At 40.5% G+C, this 23,463-nt stretch overlaps 1 long non-coding RNA gene across 1 annotated transcript in view; it reads left to right on the forward strand.

Moving 5' to 3' along the window:
- Positions 1–961: 961 nt before the first annotated feature.
- Positions 962–23,463, forward strand: part of LOC139074181 (uncharacterized) — a 31,701-nt gene continuing 9,199 nt past the window's right edge. The window contains exon 1 of the long non-coding RNA XR_011523719.1: positions 962–1,055. This is a non-coding gene — a long non-coding RNA (uncharacterized lncRNA). The remainder of the gene's footprint in view (positions 1,056–23,463) is intronic.

Here is a 23,463-nt window from a genome sequence, read left to right on the forward strand (position 1 = left end):
ATATAAATGTATGGAATTGGCTCATGTGATTATTGAGTCTGATGAGTCCCAAGAGCTGTAGTCAGCAAGCTGGAGACCCAGGTGGGGCCGATGGTGTAGTTCCGGGCTAATTTCTTGCAGCCTAGAGATCCAAGAAGAGCTGCTATTTCAGTTGAGTCCAAAGGCAGGAATGAAATGATGTCCTAGATCAACTAGTCGGGCAGAAGTTCCCCCTTACACAAAGAAGGGTCAGCCTTTTTGTTCTATTCACACCCTCAACTGACTGGATGAGGCCCATCCACATTAGTAGGGCCATCTGCTTCACACATTCTACCATTTTAAATGTTAATCTCATCCAAAAACACCCTCACGGACACACCCAGAATAATGTTTGACCAAATATTTGGGTATCCGGCGGCCCAGTCAAGTTGATAAAAAAAATTAACCACCACACTGAATCTCTAGCTCCATGCCTTGTGCCATATATATTTAACTATGCTGCCTTTTAACTCTCCCTCCAACACACACACACACGCCCATGTGCGCGTGTGCACGTACACACACACACACACACACAATGCAGTAACATAGTAAAGGCAAAACAGAAACAAACATAAGAGAGATAAATAAATCAGCAAATATTTTTCTGCAAGAATATTCTCTTGAATGAGAAAGGAGCTTACAAGCAGGATTGAATCTAAACATAAGACTTTATCAAAATTATTTGTCATGGCTTAGTGTTCACCTGAATATCCTGACCACACATAAGGTATAGACCCAGGCATTGTAAAAAATTGGAAATGAAAATCACAACAGAGATTGCTTGTGCATTTTAATATGTCCCGAATGTGAATCAATACCTTAGTAAGTTCCTGATTCATTGCATACCATGAAGTGACCCAGGGGCCTTTCAGCACTCCAGGTGGCATCCAGCCTGCTTGCCTTGGCCTGGCTAAGAAAACCACAGCTCACTGCCTTGCTCAACACACTCAGCAAGAAGACGAAAGGAGACTGGGTGAGAGAAAACATTCCGGGCAGCATTGACTCCATTAGAAAAGCCTCGGGACAATGAAGGGGTAATGTGTCTCGACTTCTGACGCTGTTAAATACTCTGCTCCTACTTTTCTTTCCATTTCTCACCTTCCTGAAGTCGGAGGGAAATGAGGAAAGTTGGCATGGACTCCACCTTGGAGAAAGAAAATCTTATTTGAATAAAGGTCCCACTTTGAGGAGCCCTCATTGCGTTGCTTTGGTAACTGGTTATTAACTCCTTATTAACTTGCCCACAAAACTTGCAAAGGTTGGATGGGAGGAGGGACTAGCCATGTTGAGTTTGCCAGATGATTGTAAGAGGGGCACTAAAATGAAATAAAAATTGGTGCATGTTTATGAAAGAGGGGACAGGAGAGAGTGGAATGCTCAAGACCGATAGAGTTAGTGGTTCTGAGCAGCTGATAATAAGAGCGTATTGAACTTGAAGGCCAATTTAGGCATCTGTGCTGTTCTCTCTTGAGGCGTGTGAATCCTAAATGCTTTGGGTTCACAGTAGACTTGGGAATCCTTTATCTTCTGTTGGCTAAGAACATGGGGACATAAAGATATTTGGAGCTAAGTTGAAAACAAAAGGCTTGCTTTCTGGTTGTAAGAAGGGACTTTTTTTTTTTTTTTTTTTTTTTTTTAACCAGGATAAGTTTATTTGACTATGAGAAGGGGGACTCAAACGGAGTTGGAGAATGGGGGGTAAACCTGAGCTGGACTCCTGATTGGAAGTTGGGTGTCTTCACAGATAACCCCGCCTGGGGCCGAGGGTGTGCATGTGTGTGTGTGTGTGTGTAGATGTGTGCTCATAAGATGCTAATAAGTGCCAGTTGAAATGAATTGAATCTTTATTGGTCTAGTAGTTGAGTGGGACTGGAAAATCCATTACAAAGTGAGTTGAGCTGCTCTGGGGATCTTCCCATGCAGCAGAGAACTCCCAAGAGCTATAAGCCCCCACCTACAAAGCTTTGTTCTGTGCAATTGCAAAATCCTCTCTTCTAATATTACTCCCAATGTAGATTTTTCTTATTAGGAAACTCATTATATGACACAAGATTCACTAATATATTATAAGATATTGCCACAAAATAAACTTTGCCCACAGGAAGAGTCTTATTCTCTTCCTTTTGGGGAAACTGAGGATTTTGCAAGGACTGGGATGATACTTCTGTATAAAAGTCAAAATACGAATTCTTCTTAATCTCCTGAAGGAGTAGGAGTCTACAGAACAAACTTGCGTAAGTGCACGCGCGTGTGTGTGTTACATCGGAAGATCCACTTGGGATAAAAGTGTTAAGGAAGCGCACAGAAGCTCCTAGTTAGGGTTGGCAGGAGAAGAGGAGAACAAACTTTGTAGCATGAGTTATTGAAAAGAAGTCAATTCAGAAAACCATCTGTACAAATTGAACTGGAGCAATGAAAAGGAAGACAGGCAGCAGGCCCATGACAGTGTGTGCAGGGGTCCGGGGCGGGGCAGGTGTGGGGGCGTCCTAGGGGTGGGGGAGTGCAGCTGCCTGTCTGGGTTACTGTTCCTCCACGTCCCAGGGAGGAAGGCTTGGGGGTCTGACAACACTCTGCATACATGTCTATTGGGGGTGTTGAGGAAAACAAGACTTAAGCCACATTGAAAGAAAACTCACTATGCATTTTTCTAAGACTTGGTTTTCCTAATTTTAGAATATCTGGGACTAGAGTAAAGCTGTGTGTCTTCCCTGGTTTTTATCCCACGACTCACATCTGTGATTCATTCCTTTAACTATTGCAAACTGGGGATCTGGCTGGCAGATCTTTTTATCGTTTTATCGCTGATGATGGGTGTATTCGTCTCGAGCCCTGCCAGTGGTATTATTTTAAATTTGTGCTTTGTCCCCTTCCAAAGGAGTTGCTTCTTATAAATGTCGTTGTCATCATCATCATCGTCGTCATCATATCAACAGCAGTAACATCTGCTACCATTTACTGAGCCTTAATTATGTGCCAGGCATAGCATGAGGGGATTTAGAACATGGTAGTCAGCACCCTAGACTCGGTCTTCAGACTGCTGGATTCAAATCCTGACTCCTCAGTTTACCACTTATGGGCCCATGAGCTCTTATCTGGACCTTACTCTCTTCATCTGTAAAATGAGTGTAATGTTACTTCCTAGTCTTATGAGATGGGATGAAATGATACAGGGAAACAGCTTCGCACTGTGCCTGGCACATGGTGAGCACCATGATAGTTCGCTATTAGTACAATTTTTCATTATTCTCTGCTTTATTTAACCCTCACAACAACACTAAAGGATGGACATTATTATGCCCATCTTACAGAATGTGAAGCAGATACTTGGAGAAGTTGAGTAATTTATCCAAGTTCGCGCATCTTATAAGTAATGAAGTTGGGGTTTGAATTTGCATCCATCATTATGGTGGCTTTTTGCCACTAGGCTAGACTACCCTGCAGCCAGTTCTCCTATGATCTGACTTTAGAAGGCAGCACACATCTCTTGGCAAATCAGCACTATGGCAAGGAGAATGGTATTTACTTACTCGTATTAATTAGTTACTAAAAAGTCTAGCACTTGTCATACATTATTTCTAATTATTTCACAACAGTTCTAAGAAGTTGACATTCTCATCCCATTTGGGAATACGTGAAGAAATAAAACTTTGAAAATTATAAAATACTCTATAAACTGTGGGTTCTTGAGAATGCCTGTAAAGCTCCTGCCTCAGGGCCTTTGCATTTACTACCTGGAATGTATTCCCTCCAGACATGGCTCATACCCTCAACTCCTTCAAATTAGTGAGGTCTTCCTTGACTGTCCTATTTAAATTTTGAACACCTTCCGTACCCTTGTCAATAGCTAAGCCCCTTTGTTGATTTACTATATTTTTTATATCACTTACACCATTCATTGTTTTTGAATGGCTTGTCTCTCCCTACTTGTGTGTTAACTGCACAAATAAGGGATCTTTGTCTCTCTTGTTCACTGCTGTAATGACATTACATAGAAGAGGGCCAGACAAATAGTGGGCACACAAAATCTATTTCTTTAATTAATGGATAAATGAATGTTACCTCACATGTCCTAGCGGTTGTAAACTCTAGGACTTGAGTTTTCGAATTGCTATGCCAGCATTTTTTCTATCATCTTGGGACTTTAAATTGTTCGCTACTGGAGTCTTCACATAGTCCATTTGCAATCATCTTCACAATGTATATTTTTGTCCTCACAAAAGGGTGTTGTTGAGGGTAAGGGGGCACAAACGAAAAGCTGAGCGATCGTCGATGCACACCATTAAATGCCTGTAATCCACACAAATCTGGGCACCTCCTGCTCTGTTTCCACGCAGCGCCAGAGTCAAATAAACACCAGTCCAAGACGGGCACTCATTGGAGAGACATTTTTGTCTTTACTGATATCTGTCAAAAACTGGTATATTTTTGTTCTGCTTACTACACACTCCAGGATTTTGTAAAATGCTCCATTCTCACCTCACGCAGATACTCTCTACCCACCAACCAAATTCTCCCTCACACTTCAAAAAAAAAAATTCTCCCCAATGCTCTTTTCTTTCCCTTCTGCCTCCCTCTGGCCTTCCAGGTGGAGTCTGTTCCTTTTTACAAGTGACTTTTTTCCCCTTCCCACTGGGAATTAACCAGCAGGTCTGGGCTCCTCTCAGTGATCTCTTCATCCATTATCCTAATTTTCCACAACAAAGGGTCAAGACGTCCGGGAGACCCTGAATTTGTCAGAGGGTTCGAGGGAGTATGGCGATAGTTATTAGAATTAACTTATTTTTTGTTCTGTCATATGCGCTGAAGCTGATTGAGTTTCCCTGAGTGCTTCCTCTTCTTTATTTAGAAGAATGCAGTTATTTGTTAGGTCTCATCATGGCTTGTACCCACCATCTTGGTGATCACTCTGGCAATGACTGAAATGCTTTGTGGACATATTCCCCCAAAAGATGGGGAGGGCAGGTGGGAAGAAGGTTTGAAAGTAGGAAGATGGAGAGAAGATTCTATGTTTGTTTTATAACATTCTCCGTCCTAGAAAACTTAAAACGGTTTATGTGAGCTCGGACTAACCTAAACATTTTAACCTGTCAATCACAGCGTGTTTGTTGACCTAAGATGGACAGATAGTCAGATAATTATTAGACGGAAAAGTTCTACTCCCATCTCTGTTATCTTGGCATTAATTTCAGGGTTTTGTTTTCCAACCTGGCTAAATAACACTGAGAAAATAAATGCACTCTGATCATTTTAGCTCTTTAAAGGGCTTATATGTGTTTAATGTTCTTTAATTTGTTTATGACAGGGAATCATGACTCCCCTTGCTTATTGCCTTAAACAGCCCCTTTCCCTACCCCACCTCACTGTTTGGATTTTATGTCTATGTTTTCTACTTAACAGTCTCCATCTCTGAAGTTGTCTTTGTGTGGCTATTGCTTTGTTGAAGGAAAAGAGGGGACAGCAATTAGTAAGGACATTCTGAGGCACAGTCTCTGGCTATGTCCTGATTCCTGGGATCTGGGATGGACTGAGGCCCCATCTCATGAAGCCCCCTGATTATATCCGTCAGGCCAGGGGCACCATGTTGGTGTTCCTAAGGAAGATTCCAGAAGCCCCTCCTCTGATTTACTCAAAGGAGGACCACACCTGCCCATTTCCCTCCTCACTGGCAGAGATTAGGGGCCCTCCTGCGTCCTGTTCCTGGCAGTTTCCTCTCTGGGTCTGCCTTGTTCAGTCTTATAACTGGGGCCCTTATGTGCTTACCCTCTAAGACTGTGGATCCTGAAGTGGAGAGCCAAAAAAAAGGGCATCACTTCAGAGAAGAAGGGAAAGGCATCTGGAGGGATGATATGAGGCTCTTTTTGAGGTGCTGTGGCTCTTTGCCTTGCCTGTTCTGAAGTCAAACTGCGACCAAGTCATCACACACGGCGGAGGCGGGCAGTTGGCGATCCTCAGTGAAGCACGTGAGTGAAGGGTGACAAGCCCTCTGCTGCGAATTGGAAGTGATGGGTCTGAATTCCAGATCTGCCTCGTTCTGACCACGTGACCTTGAATGAATCATTTTATCTCTCTGTACATTGAAGCAGTTGGACTACAGGAGCCAATGATTTGATTTGTGACTCACTTGACGAAACGTGAATTATGGATCTTTTTCCTTGTTCCCCTACGGAGGGCCTACTTTCCTGGGAGAACTCTGTAGGCAAGGGGAGAAAGTTGAATACAATAATGGTCTCAGATTTTATTCTAATAGATTAACGCTTACTGAAGTCTCCAGCATGCGACTTAATGCAATACCGTCCTGTCCAGGGCTCTCCTGGGAAGCAATTCAGCCTGGGAGTTAAGAGAAGGCATCTGGACTCAGTCCTGAATCCTTCACTATTAGCCACGTGGGATGAAGAGCTGGCACTTTAATATCTGTGCACATCCATTTTCTCAGCTATATATTTCATAGAAATATTTCAGAGATTAAGTTAGTAGTATAAAGAATTTACCACAGAGCCTGGTTTATTATAAGTACTCATTAATATCAGTTATTTTCTGCTTTCTGGAAGTCCTAATGAGTACTAACAAAAGGCCAAAGGAAGGAGCAAGAGGGGAGTGTGCATACATTTTTGATTCATTTACTATATAGTGAGTACTTCTGATATGTTGTATGACTTCTGGGTGCTGTCAGAGATGCAGAAAAGAGCACTGCATGGCTTCCAGCTTCATGGACCCATGCAGAGAGGAAGAATAATAGGCAAAGAGCTGTCGTAAATAGTGACAAAAGTGATAGCAGAGACATGCCCAAGGTGCCAGAGTGTGAGTGGTATATGGTTAGACACATCAGCCACAAAACCCAAACTTAACACCAGCCAGAGGCACAGTGCCCAGGCAGGACATTTTAAATGCCTGATCGGTTATAGCTAAAGTTAGCGTTATCAGGAATTTTCCGTGGGGCTTGGGGAAAATAAGTAATATAGTAACCTAGCATGAACTATTACAATTCTACCACTCAGTCACTTTTAATTATTCCTCTAAAGCAGAGGTTCTTTATTAAGAGTTCACACCACAACCTATTATAGTTCTGGGGGAAAAAAAAAACAGGCTTTATTCTCAACCTCGAAGACTCTCATATAGTAGGCTCAGACATCTATATTTTTGAAATAACTCTGCTGGTAGTTGTGAGTTCTCTGGGGTCTTTCAAGAGGAAAGCTTTCTGAAATATGGGAACTTTTATGACTGGGCATAGGACTCACGTTTGCTGTGACTGTGTATCCACATCTCCTTTGAAGGAAAACTTCTTACCATTAATTCCTTCTAAACAGGCAGCCCCTAAAAAGACACGTTCCATTATATTCTATCTTATATCTCTGGCAGAGCTGAAGGATCCAGAGTTGACAGCACCTGTGGCCAGTATAATCTCAGTTGACAAATCTCCTAATCAATGATGTGATGGGTTTGTAATGTGTCAGCTTGGCTAGGCTGAACTTCATTTCCCAGAATTCCCATTCTTTTAGGGTAGCCAGATTAAGCAAATAAAAATACAGGGCACTCGGTTAAATTTGAATTTATATAAACAATGAATACTTTTGTTAGTATAAGTAGGTCCCATACAATATTTGACACATAGTTATACTAAAAATTTGTTGTTGTTGTTGTTTATCTGAAATTTGAACTTGACTGGGTGCCTGTATTTTATCTGGCAAACCTACTTTCTTGTATGTCTCTGGTTAGAGTGGACCACAAGGGAGATTCTTGGAAGATTTGGAGGGTGCAAAGGAAGCAGCAGCCATTTTGTGCTTCATATACGTTATTGCTGATCTGCTGACTTGTCTCATTGGTGTGAAGCAGCAGAAGGACCTGAAACTACTCTACCTTCCTCTGGATCCTCCTTCAGCTTCCCCAGCTCCTAGACCAGGATGATGTGTTTAGCTCTGTAATGAAGGGCCCTGACTTCCAGTGGATAACCTCAGCACCAAGGTCAGAGGCCGCAGGAACTGACATGAGTTGCAGTCTGTCCACGTGAGGTTCCAGTTCAAGCTTGTGAGTTCTCACTTGACCTTGATCTTCCCCAGTTGACAGCCATTGTCCTGTCCCAATGGCCTGCCCACCTTCCAGCTCCAGCACCAGACCTGGAGACAACAGTCTTACAGAGACTGCCTAGCCACCTCTGACAATTGGGTAAAGCCAGTCCACTGTGGCAAATCAACCATTCTCATCAGGACCTCAGAAAAAAGTCCAGGTTGCTAAGTGTCTTTGGCCATTGCCTACTTTTATTCTACCTAACCAGCCTCAGCGTCTAGGAACGATGCTTTTTCATTAGCAATCATCGTGCTAGAATGGCAAAATGAGGACTGTTACCCTGAGGCATCACATATCTCTGAGAGTATGTGAATTTTTGTTAGGGAAAAAGGAGCAGCGGCAGACTGAGCGTGTCAGAGTTCTGCTTCTATGGAATCATGTGTCTTTGCAAGCCAACTTTGCAAGTCAGTCTTCTCTTGTAATTTTCTTCAGATAAATGAGTAGGTCATTCTCTTATTTACTGTGTTTATCATGGCGGAACCATAAAGACAGAATTAGAAAGTGGAAAACAAATATACAGGCTTCCAGTCACCTTGCTCACCCTTAGAGGTTGATGGCCAATCCTCAAGGTGATTTCTTTATTTAATACAGCAACGTGTGGGCCCTTTATCATTTCACATCATATCACCCATGTGGGATACTGAATTCTGAGTGTTTTGTATATATGCATTATGACATTTATATGTTCAGGTACAAATTGTGTGAATAGTGTCGAGAGAAGTGAATTCTGTAACACTAGAGGCATAGATCCAACATGTTAAAAGGAGACTCAGCTTTTAAACATGTTTACCCTATGGCTGTTTAGCTCTCTACAAGGTAGCCACTGATTTGCTGCTTCTAATTCATAGATCTCCAATCCTTTCCTCCCACTTGGAAGTGATTGCGTGAGCTAACCATTAACGCTTTACTCTCATGAGCAACATTTGCAATAGTCTTCTTTCACAAAATAATTGAAGCATCTCCGACAGTCTGGGCCAAGTCCACACAATAACTCTAGAAAAAGAAAAGATAGACAAAATGAGGAAAATGAAACCAACAGAGCTACCGTAATCCAAAGAAATCAGAAATATCCTTTTTCCTATGAATAGTTAGAAACACCAGGAGCTACAATTACTCTGCAGATCTGGACATCATTTGCTGGACCACAATATTTTCCTTTCTTACCGAACCCTCTTTCTTCAAGACAAATTTTTCTGTTGGTGAAGACATGAGTTATTCATCCAAAGTCTTTGCAGTCAAACACTTTATTTTCAGGAGTTATGGAAAATCCTAGATGATTCTACTGTAACGTACGTTTTTTGGTCTTTCTCCTTCCCCTCATTAAGATGGTGTCAACTTACGTTTAACTTGACTGAAATTGGGAAATCATGAAAGCCTTAGTGGGGCAGATGATGGCTCCTCTGTGGAAAGATGACCCAAGAGGTGAGTTTGCAAGTTTTCAGCTTTCCTTCTTCACATATCCAGTTGCCAGTTTGGCTTCCCTTTTGCATTCTTTTTGCTTCTGTTCTTAGAACCTCAACCTTTGGCTTGGAGAGAATGCTTAGTTTAAATTCCCAGAGTGAACTAGCATAAATACGTCTTCTTGGCAAGTTTGGATCTTATGACCTTGATTATATTACCATTTATATATTTTAATTAATAAGATTTTTAAAAAGCCAATGTGGGCAGTTAAAAGGCCTGTATTCCTTTTGTTTATGCAAAGAGGAAATGTGAAAGTACTTCTGAAAGGTGAACATTGTACAATCTGTCAGAGCTGCATTTGCCCCCATCGGATTGGCGGTCAACAGAGGAAAAGGAAGAAGCAAAACAAAATCTGAAAGTGATAGCAATAATTTATGAGTAAAGAAAATATCATAAATTGATAGAAACTACTTTTGAAATCAGGCATAGAGATAACTGCAAGTTTCGATTGCATTGGTCCGCCAGGGGTTAGCATTCACGCACCTTCGTAGTTTCACTTTGACACGGGGTAGCATCTGGGGTCAGAGCCTTCAAGATAGGGAACTGAGAGAAAGAAGGTGAGAAGAGGTCCTGATAAACCAGAACGTGACCTCAGACTTTATGGAAAGGAAGCAAAGGAAACCAATAAGAGTGGTAAAGTTCAGGCTCAATTAATCCCTTGGAATCTGATCAAGTCATTGTAAATTCTCTTCCCTGAGAGGAAATAGGGAGAGAGAGAATCCTGAGGGTCTCATCCTCCTGGAAGTCTACACAGCATGGCCCCTCAAAGAATTTGTTGGATGTGACCTCTGACCAGTCTTCTTATCTATTTGGTCAATAAATATATTTATTCATCATACAGAACACGACTAGCCCTGTGGAAAATACTTAAAAATGTAAACAATGATACCTACCCACAGGGTGTTGATAGCTTATTACAAGGGACAAAACATGAAAGATAAGAAATAAAAAGTTCAATCAAATTTCTTAAATTTCTCACAAGATATACTTTGATTCTGGAAATGTTGTCTTAATTTTTCTCGTTCTTTTCAACTCCCCAGCAACCACCCCGTATCTTTTAAGATTGTTCATATTGTAATTGAGCCTAAAGGTTCTCAACAGAGGGCAATTTTGTCCCCCAGGGGACATTTGAAGATGTCCGTATATTTTTATTGTCACAGCTGTGTGTATGGTGGGGGACCACTACTGGCATGTAGTGAGTCAAGTTCAGGAAAGGTGCTCACATCCTACAATGTGCAGGACAGTCTCCACAACAAAGAATTATTTGGCTCAAAATGTCAATAGCACTGAGGTTAAAACCCTTCATTTTTAGCCTGTTAATCTCTCCACTGTTGCCTCTTTGCACCAATATCTCATAGATATATTTCTGGATACTCTCTTTATTCACAGCTCCATATATTTGCTTGAGCATAATGTAAGTAAATATATACAGATATGTAAATAGACATGGATATGTAAATATATGTGTACATTATGTATATTTGACTTTAACTTATCTGGGTCAGTGCTGTGAGATGGATTTATTTTTCTTTCCAGAGGGTATACCAAATTTAAACTGCAGGAAGGGGGAGTAGGGACAAGTCAGTTATTTCAAGGACAGACCTGAGCATCGACAGGACAGTGACAGCTTTCATTCTTTCTCTAGTCAGATGCCACATCATCTCTAGATTATCTTTTAGTAATTATGAAACTCTGTTTTTGTTGGTGGTGGTGGTGAGCAAGATTGGCCCTGAGCTAACATCTGTGCCAATCTTCGTCTACTTTTGTATGTGGGATGCTGCCACAGCATGGCTTGACAAGTGGTGTGTAGGTTCGCACCCAGGATGGGAACCCATGAACCCCGGGCTGCCGAAGCGAAGTGCGCAAACTTAACCATTACACCACTGGGCTGCCCCCTGTTGTTGTTGTTTTAATTAGTACTCCTGGATATTCTGTCCACACAGGTCAAAAACAACATTATTCATTCTCTTGACATCTGTCCTGTCACCCTCCGCCTCGCCTCCAGTGAAAGGTTAACATAGACAGACTTTCCGATAGCCATAAAATAAGTCCTGACAGGCCAAGATTTCCTTTTCCACTCTCAAGAAATAAATCAGCTGTGTCCTATGAACTAGAAATATGTATGGAATCTCCAGTTTTATTTTGACTTTTTTTTTTTAAGGAAGATTAGCCCTGAGCTAACATTCGTGCCCATCTTCCTCTACTTTATATGTGGAACGCCTACCACAGCATGCCTTGACAAGCAATGTGTAGGTCTGCACCTGGGCTCTGAACTGGTGAACCCCAGGCCCCCGAAGTGGAATGTGTGAATTTAACCACTGTGCCACCAGGCCAGCCCCTTATTTTGACATTTTTACTTGCTTCACTTCTTTTCATTTTTTTATGCTTTATTTTAAAAATTTATTCCTATGAGTAATTATTTAATTATTTGGAAGAATGTGACTTGCTCATTATACAAATTCCAAACAAAAAGACAAGTCAAAACACACAAAAGCTGATTTCCCCAGATCTGGGATTACTATTTCACATATGTTTCTGACAACTCTCTACAATTATACACAAAGAGATGGATGAATGAGTAACATGTAGATACAGAGAAAGAAGGAATCTTACTTATATGGGACATCTTCATGGATTACCTTTAATTTTCCTGGAATTTAATAGTAGAAAAACTGAAATAAAGCTGAAGGAATTTCAAAGCTACGGATAAATGTTTCACAAATACCAGTGAGATGTGTTCTTAGAATATTCCTCTAAGGCAGAAGATTTCAACCTTGACTGCACACTGGCATCAGTTGAAAAGCCTTTAAAAATCTAAAGACTTGCACCCAAAGCAATTAAATCAGAATCTCAGGGGATGGACTTAGGCATTAGTGTTTCTTAAAGCTCCCAGGTGATTCCAGTGGGCGGCCAAGGTGGCGAACCACAGCTCTAAGATTAAGAAAAAATGATTATGAAAAATTCCGGACTTAAAATCTGTGCATCTTTTAAAAAATTTTTTTGAACTTAATCAACTGATGTAGTGCTATGTAATGTGAGGAGATTAACATTCTTAAACTTTCTCCCACTGTTCCTGCTTCCTCTCCATCTTTGTGATCTACAGTATTTTTACTTTATCTGTGTGCCATCACAATTCTCTCAGTTTGAGGAGGAACCAGAGAGGTGCCCAGGATGGAGAAGCATATTCTAGAACAAGAGAACAGGCACCTAGGCATAAAAGAGGGGATTTGGGGAGAGTGAGGTATGGCAGTGGACCATACATGCAAGGAGAAATCCCAACCCAAAGAGACTCTGTGTGGCTTCTTACTCCGTTATCAATGAATTAATTACATTTACTTTGGGAATTAGGAAAATTGACCATCAACTACACCAACTATAACTATTCAACTACATTACTCAACAATTTTTTAGGGATCATCACCAATACTCTTTATTTTGGATAGGTTATTTTTAGGTCACCGACCCCTTTAACTCTCAGGCGAGATCCATAGAAATTCTGATTTGGAGATGGGTGGGGGGAGCACTGATTCACAGAGTCCTGAGTCAATTTTCAATGGTTCACAGCCCTCAGGTTAAGAATCCTTGTTTTAAATCTACCTTGCCTTTTCTCTTCTTTGTTTATTCACTGACCAAGCTGCATTTAGGGTAAATGGGACCTTCCCAATGGGGGAATAGGTTTCTGACTGAGGGAGAGGAAAATGTAGAAATACATTAATTACTATGTGTGCTATTTGAGAGTGAGTATCTTCCTTTTCTTTTCTTTTTTTTTTTTTTTTTTCAGCTCAGGCAATTAGGGCTACAATGAGACAAGTCGAAATGTGTTCTCTGGAAATAGAGACTAGAATACAGTTTAGCATCCCAAGTAGTTATGTCTTGAAAAGCAAGGATGGACCACTTTAGGGGAGCCAATTAGCCTAGGGAATTTCCAGAGCTGTGCAGGTCTGTCCTAGACAGTGGAAGAAGCTCACTTATCTTCCTGAGTCACCCAACTAAGTCATGATCTATGGAGAGTGGGGAAACAGATCTTTGGTGTGTGTCAGAATGCTGAAAAGCTTCCAGAATTAAGGCTACTAACGTTTCTATTTCTTTCCTCCATTACTGTCCCTTCCACTCCCACCTTGAATTCACTAGGCAAGACTAGGAACTGGTGTATTTGGGTTCCATGACAACTTCAAGACAATTGTCCTATTTCTCTTTTGTTGAAGATTCTGCCACTATTGACACTGCATTCTTCCAACCTTGAGGACAGTATCTTACCTTCCTTTGTAACTTCAGAGCAGGTCAGTCTTTCTCTTGATCATAACCATTAAAATCATCCCTGGTGCCTTTCTAGCATTCTGGGCTCACTGTTTCTTTATTTCCTCAGGTCCAATGATCTCTGTTTTCTCTCTCCATGAGCCATTCGCAAGTGTGGCCACATCTTAGATCTCATCATTGTCAGAACTGCCCCACTTAAAAGGTCTCAGAATGTGAAAATCCCTTCTCAGAGCATGACCTTCTTTCTGTTCGTATTTTCCACCCCATCACTCGTGCTAGGCATTCTATTTATCCTCACAGTAATTAAATCTCCATGGCTTAACACAACAGAAGCTCATTTCTCATTCACACAAATCAGTGTGGGTCAGCAGGGCCTCCATCTGGGATCCAGGCTCCTTCTACCTTGCGACATTGTCATCTCACTCGATACATGGCTTCCAAGTTCACCTCAATAGTGGTAGAATGGAATGGAGGAGACACAGCAACTTTTTTTCACTGCCTCACCCTGTACAAAATGCTCTTCATTTCTGCTCTGTCTGTTGAATTGAACTTATCACCTGGCCCCTGAACAGCTGTGGCGGAGGCTGAGACATGCACAGAGACTGGGGCTATTTGGTGGGCACTGACTCTCTCTGCCGCTCCCATTACGCTTTCCAGTCCCTTGAGGTCTTCCTTGACTGTCTCCTTCATTCTGGCTCCACGTACCTCCTTTATCAGTTGGAATCATGAGGCCCATCATGTCATGAAAATGCTAACTCTCTTCAGAATCCATCAAGACTTTCTTCGTAAATTTCTCTATTCTTGCCTTATCAATCCCATTTCCCATAGATCCAGGCAACCTCCGCTGTGCATATCCCACTTCCTTTTGTGGTTTGTCAAGTAGGGATAATGTAATGAAATCATGTTAATTTGATCCAAGGAAGATTAATTCTATGCAATTTCAGGTAGCTCATCTCATTATTCATCTCTGATTGACTACTTATTCTGCGACCGTTTAAATCTTTTTCGTATCTTTAAGCGGCTATCTAATCCAGTCTCTTCAATTTCAGCATATGGATTAATATTCAATGTTAATGAAAGGCAAAAGCTATGTGGCCAATTTGATGGGATCTCCTCAACTCTTCTGTTCTCAATACTTTCCATATCTTTGTCCGTCTTCTCTTCATTTGTCTCTATCTTATGAGACATATTCTCTTTTCCTTGCTAAAACACATTCCTTCATTTTGATCAATTTCTGTGTCTTTACTAATCATCTGGTGCCTGTTCCATTCACATTCATACTCTCCTAATTATTTAAACTTTCTGTGTCCATAGGCTTCTCTAGCTGGACACATGCTAAATATTTGCTTAGTCCTGATTTTTTCTTTACTTTTTACTCTGAGATCCCTTTAGGCTATTGCCCTAACTCTCACCTATTTATTAAAGTCAAACTTCATAAGAGAGAAGTCTGTACCCGTTTCTTTTGCAAAATAGCTTTACCTCCAACGGCCAATACTTCCCCTGTATGAAAACTACACATTTAGATGGCTATTAGTGGCCCCCTAATTACCAGATGCAAGAGTGTTTCATCTTTCCTGATATAATTCAAACTTCAGCAAAGTTTAATATTTTTGATTATCCTATAATTCCCTCTTTCCCTTGCTTTTGTCACGCTGTGTATGCCTATCTTTCCTTCTACTTTAGTGATGAATTCTATTTATAGTTTTTTTGGGTGATCTAATTGCCTCGCTCCTTTCTCCTACTAAAATAATACAGATGACTCTGAACTGTTTCTCTCAGAGAGAATGAAACTTTACAGAGTCGTTATCCATATGGGGCTGTATTTCAAACTATATTTCTTATAGAGGATACTACATCAAGTATCCAATGCTTCACTGCCTGGAGCTAAATAGAAATTCCTGCTCTTTCTGGTTTTTATTTCCCTGAAACATGTGGTCTCCAGCTAATTCGTAACAGTCTGAAGAAAATCCCACCATTGCATCCTGGATCTTGTGACCTATGACCCTCAAGGGAAACTTTGGATCCATGATGTTTTGATGTATGAAAACCAAATCCAAATAAAATAAAACCAAAGAGAAGAGCTATTATCTGGAGGTTAGCCATTAGCTAGTCTAACTGTTTATCAGCTCCAAATTGTTGGAGAGATTTGTCATGGGCCCAATGTCAAGTCTATAGAGTTGAAAGGAAATAGAGAATTGGCTGTCATGCTGAAATGCAATAAGTAACGTGTATAATCCAAGAAGAACAAGTGGAAATGTTGGTCCTTTGTGACACTTGACAGTTCCTAATAAGAATAGCTTGGCAACGTATATCTTCTTGAGGATTTTTCTTTCTTTGTAGGCACCTTTTCTGAGATTTTGGTTGCTATTAACAGGATCTTTTGCAAAATTACATTTTTCTTCATGATTCAAAATTTTGTCAGAATTTATCCATCTGTGGATTTATTTCCATTAATATTATTCAAAACAGGTTGAATCTGTTTAATCTGCATTTTAAAGTGTTTAGCTTTGAGTTCCAGAAAATTTTCTTTAATTACAGATTTGATTACTGCTTCTCTTGCTAGTGTTGAAACTGTGCATTTTTTCCATCCTTGGAAATAACTTTAATTCTTAGCTTCTATATTTATCATCTGTCCTCTCAGCAGTTTTGTTTTTTCGTCCTTTACCTCTTTATTGTGGAAGAGCTTATCAAGTTTGTTTTGAATCACTGATTGAAAATTTTGGCCTGCCATTACTGCTTTTAGAAATCTGCTATGAAGATTTTAATTCAGCCATTGTAGTTTTAGCTGCCACGCAGTCCTTCCCTGCATCGCCTGTTTTGTGTGTGTGTGTCTGTTTTAAAAATGTTGTCAGTTTATTGCCTTTGTAGCTAATTCTTTTCTGTCGTTCTATTTCATCTCTTCCTTTACTACAAGCTGTTTGCTACATATGGGTCTTAACCTTTGCTTTATAGAGGACAATTCTTGTATACTATTGAGAATTATCTTCTGGTTCTTGGACCATATCTTTTTTCAGAAATATATTCTCCTCCCGAGTTTTCATGAGCTTTTCTTTTCTTTATTCCAAAATCCCCCATCCTTAGGTCCCATTTAGCTGTTTCCCCTTTTTTCTTACCTATCCTTAAATGAGGAGAATCCATTCCCATGTAGGGTTTGCAAACATACCAGGTACGTGTGATGCTCTTAGTTCTATTCTTCTTGATGGTGAAGAGCAAACTCCCAGGCCAGGGTCCTGTGCTCAGCGAGCTTTCATCTGGTACAGCTCTGCTCCCTGAGATAAGAGATTCTCCTCTGCCTGAGTCTGTAGAACACATACGTAAATCTAACGGCTTTGAAGTAGGAACGTTTTCTATCAATACCTTCAGTGCTTTAATTGTGAATACATTTTGTAGGATACAGTGAATAAGGCAATCACTGCTCCATACCCTCACCGCCCCCATTCCAGACTCATTTCCTTAGAAATACAGTCCCAAATGCATGCACTAATGTAAGAGTTTGTGGGGGAGGCCTAAGGGGGAGACAGACAGAATTCTTAGTATTTCAAATGTCCTATCCCATTGTGAAATCATGACCACTGAATGTTGAAGTTGGTAGCCATTTTGCCTCATAGGGAGTAGTCAAAATGACAGGAATACAAAGAATATCCATGACTTCTTTTATTCTTGCAAGACTTCTTTCTTTTATATGTAAACAGCCATTTTCTCCCCCCAGTTTGGCTCCATTTACCTTGTGTTTGATAAAATTTCCTTCCAAATTCAGAAATTTTTTGTCTTGCAATTTGGAGTTTCCGTATTACTGTGAGTTTACTACTTTTTCTGTGGGAGGGGGTGGAGCGTCCCTTTAGATATTTTTACTGGAAAGTTGGTAGAGGCCGTATCAAGCTGGATACATGTCATTTAGAAACGAAAAACCGTTATGTTTTCAACCAAATTACACAATTCTCTAAAATAAATTATAGTGTCTACTATGAGAGCTACTCAGTGGAATCATCAGAATTTCATTTGGAACGGACCCTCCAGAGGTCATCAAATCCATCTCCCAGGTTCCTGGAACAGCTGTCTCTAAATTACCCTACATATATTTAAAAATAAAGGCTCCAAAGTGCCCAACTCCCTTCCGGCAGCTGCTCCACCTCCCAAGTCCCAGTCCTTTGTAGGCCTGGGTTCTAGGTCTGCAACCTGTGGTCAGCTGGAGCTGAGTCCTGAAGTCTCTGGGGTAGCCCCTGTGGTCCTGGATGCAGGGAGGCCTGTCCCCACCAAGCTTGGAGGCAGTTGAAGGCTCCAACATTTCCACTCCACCCACAGCAGACTACCACTCCTGCCAATTCCTTGGTCTTTCAGTGGCCTGGGTCCCGGGCAGCCTGAGATTTTGTGTGGGGTGCTTCTGGGAAAGGTCCTAATGCCTTTAGGAATCATGAAGGATATACCCACAGGATCATAGGCCTTGTTCCAGCCTAACCAAGCTCTGAGAATCAGGCCCTGGAATAATATCCAAATACAAGGATTTCATTTTCCCTAATAAATCTTCCAGTACTTTAATAAATAAGACTTTTTATTTTTCTTTTCACTTTAAAGCAGAATTGTAATGATCTCTGAAAAGATAGGCTATATTTATAACTGGAGCAAATAAATTTTATATCCTTATCTGTATCTATGTGATGCATATGCGTGTATTTGGCTTTTTATAACTAAAGATCTCTTATTTAAAGCAATCTGGCCTGCCCACTTTCCCAGAGAGAGAAAAATGACTTAGGCTAGATTTAGTAGCATAGAACTTGTTTTTCTTGTGTTTATAAGTGTCAGCTTTTTGGGGGAGGAATTTGAGGAACCATCCGTATTCTTCAGGTAAGGCAGAGGTGGGGCGAGGGACGGCCTGCAGAGATCCATCACAGGGGCAGGAAAAGTCAGCGCCTCGTCAATCACTGAAGAGGCATTTCATCTGCAGACAAGAGCAGCTCGCGTGTAACCCCTGGAACTGGCCTGACTATGCTCGGAGCTCTGCTTCTCAGCAAAAGGAGGCTGCCTCTCAGAATCCTTGCCAAGACTGGCAGGGGCTCCTAGCATCTTGCAGACGAGCCTGGTGTTGTAAGTGGTCTTCATCTCATTCTTCTGTGACACGAGCAAGTGGGGCTGGATACTGCATGAACTTGGCCCTGAGTCAGCCTGGCCACAGAGTGGCTGTAAATCTTCCCTTTTTGCTTTTAGAAGCCAGCCCCTTACTTTCTCTCTCTCTATTTGCCATCCTTCAGTGGCTGTGATTTGGAGGGCAGCTCCAAATGTCCTTTTGTATCCTGAATTGATATGACAAAGAATGGTAAAGAAAACATAATGGAGAGATATAAGAGTGCACCTGAATATCAAAATGCTGCTTTTCGTGTTCCCAGGTCTTTGAAAGTGCTGCTTAGTAAAGATCTCGAGAAATCATATAGAAGATGGCCCCAATACAAACCAAAACACCAAAAAACCCAAATGAACAAACAAAACGGAACAAAAACATGACAAAAACAAAAAACAATGCTCCTACCATTTGTATCCACTGGAAAATGGTTCTTTTTTTTTTTTTTTTTTTACTCCAAGTCACTCCAATAGCTATATAGTTAAATATTGAGCATGTTTTATTTGTACTTTTAAAATATAATTGCTTATTTAATAGAAAAATGCACATGTGTGGCTATCTCTATGTGTGTGTATATATATAAATGGATTAACTGTATTCTTAATATCTGTCGGTCTTATATCACCATTTAAGTTTAAAATTAAAGGCCTGAATCTTATTGTAATTAACCCCCTTTTTTTTTAACCATTCCATAGTGGCTAATATAAGCAATAGACCTGCTACATAAGAAACTTAGAGAATGTAGCAGATATTGTTGCAATTGAATGCAACCGTTCCCATCTCTCCCTTACTCCTTTCAGGCAACATTAATTCCATTTGTGTTGTCTGTAAACTATTTAGGACAGGGCATGTGGTACAATTGTGACCAATGAGAAATGAGAGGAAGTGTGCAAAGCAATCTTGTAGCTAATGAAGAGAAGACATAAGCAAGAGAAACCTCACCTTCTACTGCTGATCATTGTTGTGTCTGCTTGTGATGGCTGGAACCTCAGCAGCCATCTTGCAACACCAAGGGGTAGAAGCTGAGAACAAAGCCAGTATGCTGAGGATAGCAGAGCAACAAGATGGAAGACGACTGGCCCTTGATGGCATCTTTGATCAGCTGAATTATCCAATCCTGGATCCGCCCTACCTGAGGTCTTCTTGACACATGAAGCTTATTGGCTTATTGTTTAACTAGTTTAATTTAGAGTTGAGTTTTATGAAACTTGAAAGCATTCTAAGTGATTGGAAGAACAAATGTTACTTGGTAAGCTGTGTGTTTGTGTGTGTTGATGTGTGTGTATATATTTGTTAAAGTGATAGTAGGTAGGATTTCAACTATAAAATTATTGAGGCAGCACCTGAAGCCTAGGAAGTGTGCATTCAGACCTCAGCCCTGAAAGGACTTATGTGTCTGATAATACACAAATCAACTCTTAGTGCTTCATGCATGTCGCCTGTGAGTTCAGGGTACTAATATCTATCCTGCCTTCATTTCAGTTGCAGGTGCTACTTTGAGCACACTGGTTTAAGCAGAAAATAACTTAGTTCCCTCTCTCTGTTCAAGCCTACATTGTAGCTGTGATACTTTTCCTATTCCTAAATGGAATCTAAGGCATATCCTATGAGGGATGTGTGTGTGTGTGTGTTGTGTGTTTATACGTGTGTGTGTGTGTTTCTTAGATAACACAAGAAGATTCTTGTGGCTATTTTTTTACAAAAAGTAGGTCATTCAGAAAGTAAAATGTGAGGTCCTGAGTAGTGATCACAACCTCTTCTCCCAAAATTGTTTATGTTGCTGATGGCCAACAGATTAAGAAATATAATGATGCTTTTTATGTAGAATATAGCTGGGCTTTTAAACCAATAGGAGCCTTGGAACAAAACTAGGAAGAGAAGCAGCTCTTCTCTTTTTTAACCCCCATACAGAAACTAAGTTTCTACTGCTGTCCAAGAAAAATAAGAAGCCCAAGCTGAATCATACACTTCCCTGTGCGTGGTCCATATTGAAAAGTAGGAGTATGTTTAGCTCTGCTTGTCTTTGTGATCCATGCAGCTCTTTCTTCTTGGTATTTTTGCAGAATAATGACTTTATGTTTTAAGACAAAATACCACGTGAATGAATTTGTGACACATTGTCACTTTGAATTCACTGTGGTGATTCTCAGAGCTCCTAATGGAACTCAAGAGTTTATATCTAGTTTCTACATTCAGAGTAGAAACAGTAAGAAGTCACCCTCCAGAGTTAATGACCTACTCTCCAGAGTTCTCCTCAGATTCCAAGTCATCTGTGGGCAAAAAGAAAAATGGTTGCTACTCAGTGACGCTGAAAGGACTGAAAACTGAGACTGATTCTAGTGTTTTAGAGGAGGCCTAAATGCAATTTGCATTTATTTTCCATTGCTTTTACTCTGCTCTTGAAATGTACTCATACCTGTACAGTTTACCTACGAGGTCTAAGCGAGAGTGGAAGGTAAAAAACATTTGTGAGCATTTGAATCATTAAATTATTTCTCAGTTAAGTGTCACAAACTCCACTCTCTTACCATAGCATGGTTCAAAGGGCAGTAATCAAGTTGTGTCGTAGCTACCATGAAAGCCACCATGGGAAATATAGACTTCCTGGTAATCAGATGGAATTGGCGTTCAAGGGAGGTGATCTTTATCAGAGACACCTGGCCCCACTGGATCTGCACATACGGAAGCCATGACTCACTCATGCTCTCTAATAGTCATTAATCTATGTCCTTCCTTTTCTTTGTATATTTTGGACAAATAGCTTTGTAGAGGGAAAGAAGCTGTTACCTATACAAGTAACATACAGAATCAGTGATATCAATAATTTAAAAAGGGAATTGATGACTACATTTGAATATAATGAAGATTAAGCATAACTCAAACCCTAAATAGAGTTATAAGTATGGGTGTTTCCAACCTCTGTCCAGCTACCACAGTCTTTCCAAAAGGTACAAAATGACAAAAACCTTACAGTATTACTAAAGATAAAGACGCATTGAAGATACCAAGATATAAAGAGATTAGCTCTTTTATACGCAGGTTCTTTCTGCATCTGCTCAGTTCATTGTACTTATGACGTTTAACATTGTTGAATTGTATCACCGTTTGTCTCCCCTGGAAGACTGTGAACGTTTGTTGCAGAGACCATTGCTTTTTCAAATCTGTATTCTCAGAACTCTGAGGCATTTAATAATGGATGCAAAATAAAATTTTGAGAGAGTTAACAAATGAAGAGCTGAGTATCACTATTGGAACTGCAAACATTAGCTTGGAAGGAACATCTGTTTTTCTTCAGAGCTATTTTGAGAGTTTCTGATAACTAAATCTCATTGAAGAAAGATTCTAGGACAGCTCTACCCTAGCAATATAGGATATCAGGAGGATAAGTAAATTATGTAAATGAGTTATTTCAATTTTTATTTAATTTGTACTCTTCATTTTCTGGGTTGTTAAATGTCTTACATATTGGTGTTTCTAATTTGTTTTCCTTTTTCCCCTTATTTTGCATGCATCTAATGGAAAATAATTAAATAACGCTGAACACGCACAATTAATTAAAAAGAATTGTGATTATGATAATGACATGTGCGATGTGTATTTTCCAATACTACCAAGCAGTTCCCCAGTTCTCAGAGGATACTGACTGGGTGTCCTACAGTTTAGCTCACGTCTGACACTACCTGGAGTTGCAGTCAGATCCCACAGGTGAAAGCTCAGACCCACAAGACTGCACCCATTTCAGCTGTCGATCTCAAATCCAGGATGTTACCTGCACTTCTGACCTGTCCTGGCTATAAATAAGCTTCCCACGACCCCGTCCTCAGGTTTGATTAACTTGCTAGAGTGGCTTACAGAACTCAGAGAAACATTTACTTACACTTACCAGTTTATTATAAAGGGTGGAGATGAGCAGTCAGATGAAGAGGTACACAGGGTGGGGTCTAGAAGGGTCCTAAGTGCAGGAGCTTCTGTCCGCATGGAACTGGGGTGCACCACCCTCCCGGCATGTGGATGCCTTCACCAACCCAGAAGCTCTCAACCCCATCCTTTTGGGTTTTTATGGAAGCTTCATTTGGGTTTTTATGGAAGCTTCATAGAGGTGATTGATTCAACCTCTAGCCCCTCTCCAACCCCTGGAGGTCAGGGAGTAGAAATGAAAATTCCAATCCTTGAATCATCATTGGTTCTGCTGGCAATCAGCTTTCATCCTTAGGAGCTTTCCAAAAGTCACTTTATTAACGTAAACTCGGGTGTGGTTGAAAGGGTCATGTTATGAACATGACATCTTCATCTCTGCTATCAGTTAGGAAATACCAAGGGTTTTAGGAGCTCTGTGCTGGAAACAGGGACAAAGACTAAATATGTATTTATTATAAATCACAATATCACAACATGTAGTGATAAGAAATTAGAACTTTATTGCTAAGAAAGTGAATGTCAATAGAAATAAGTATAGTTTACTTCTTAGCCAAGTTCTTTCTACTTGGCTGAAGATTTTGTGTTGAGCTGTGCCTCACTTTAAGGAAAACTCATTTAAAATATGCATTTCC

The sequence above is a fragment of the Equus przewalskii genome, chromosome 10 (genome assembly GCF_037783145.1).
Source record: "Equus przewalskii isolate Varuska chromosome 10, EquPr2, whole genome shotgun sequence".
In the NCBI taxonomy this organism is placed as follows: Eukaryota; Metazoa; Chordata; class Mammalia; order Perissodactyla; family Equidae; genus Equus; species Equus przewalskii.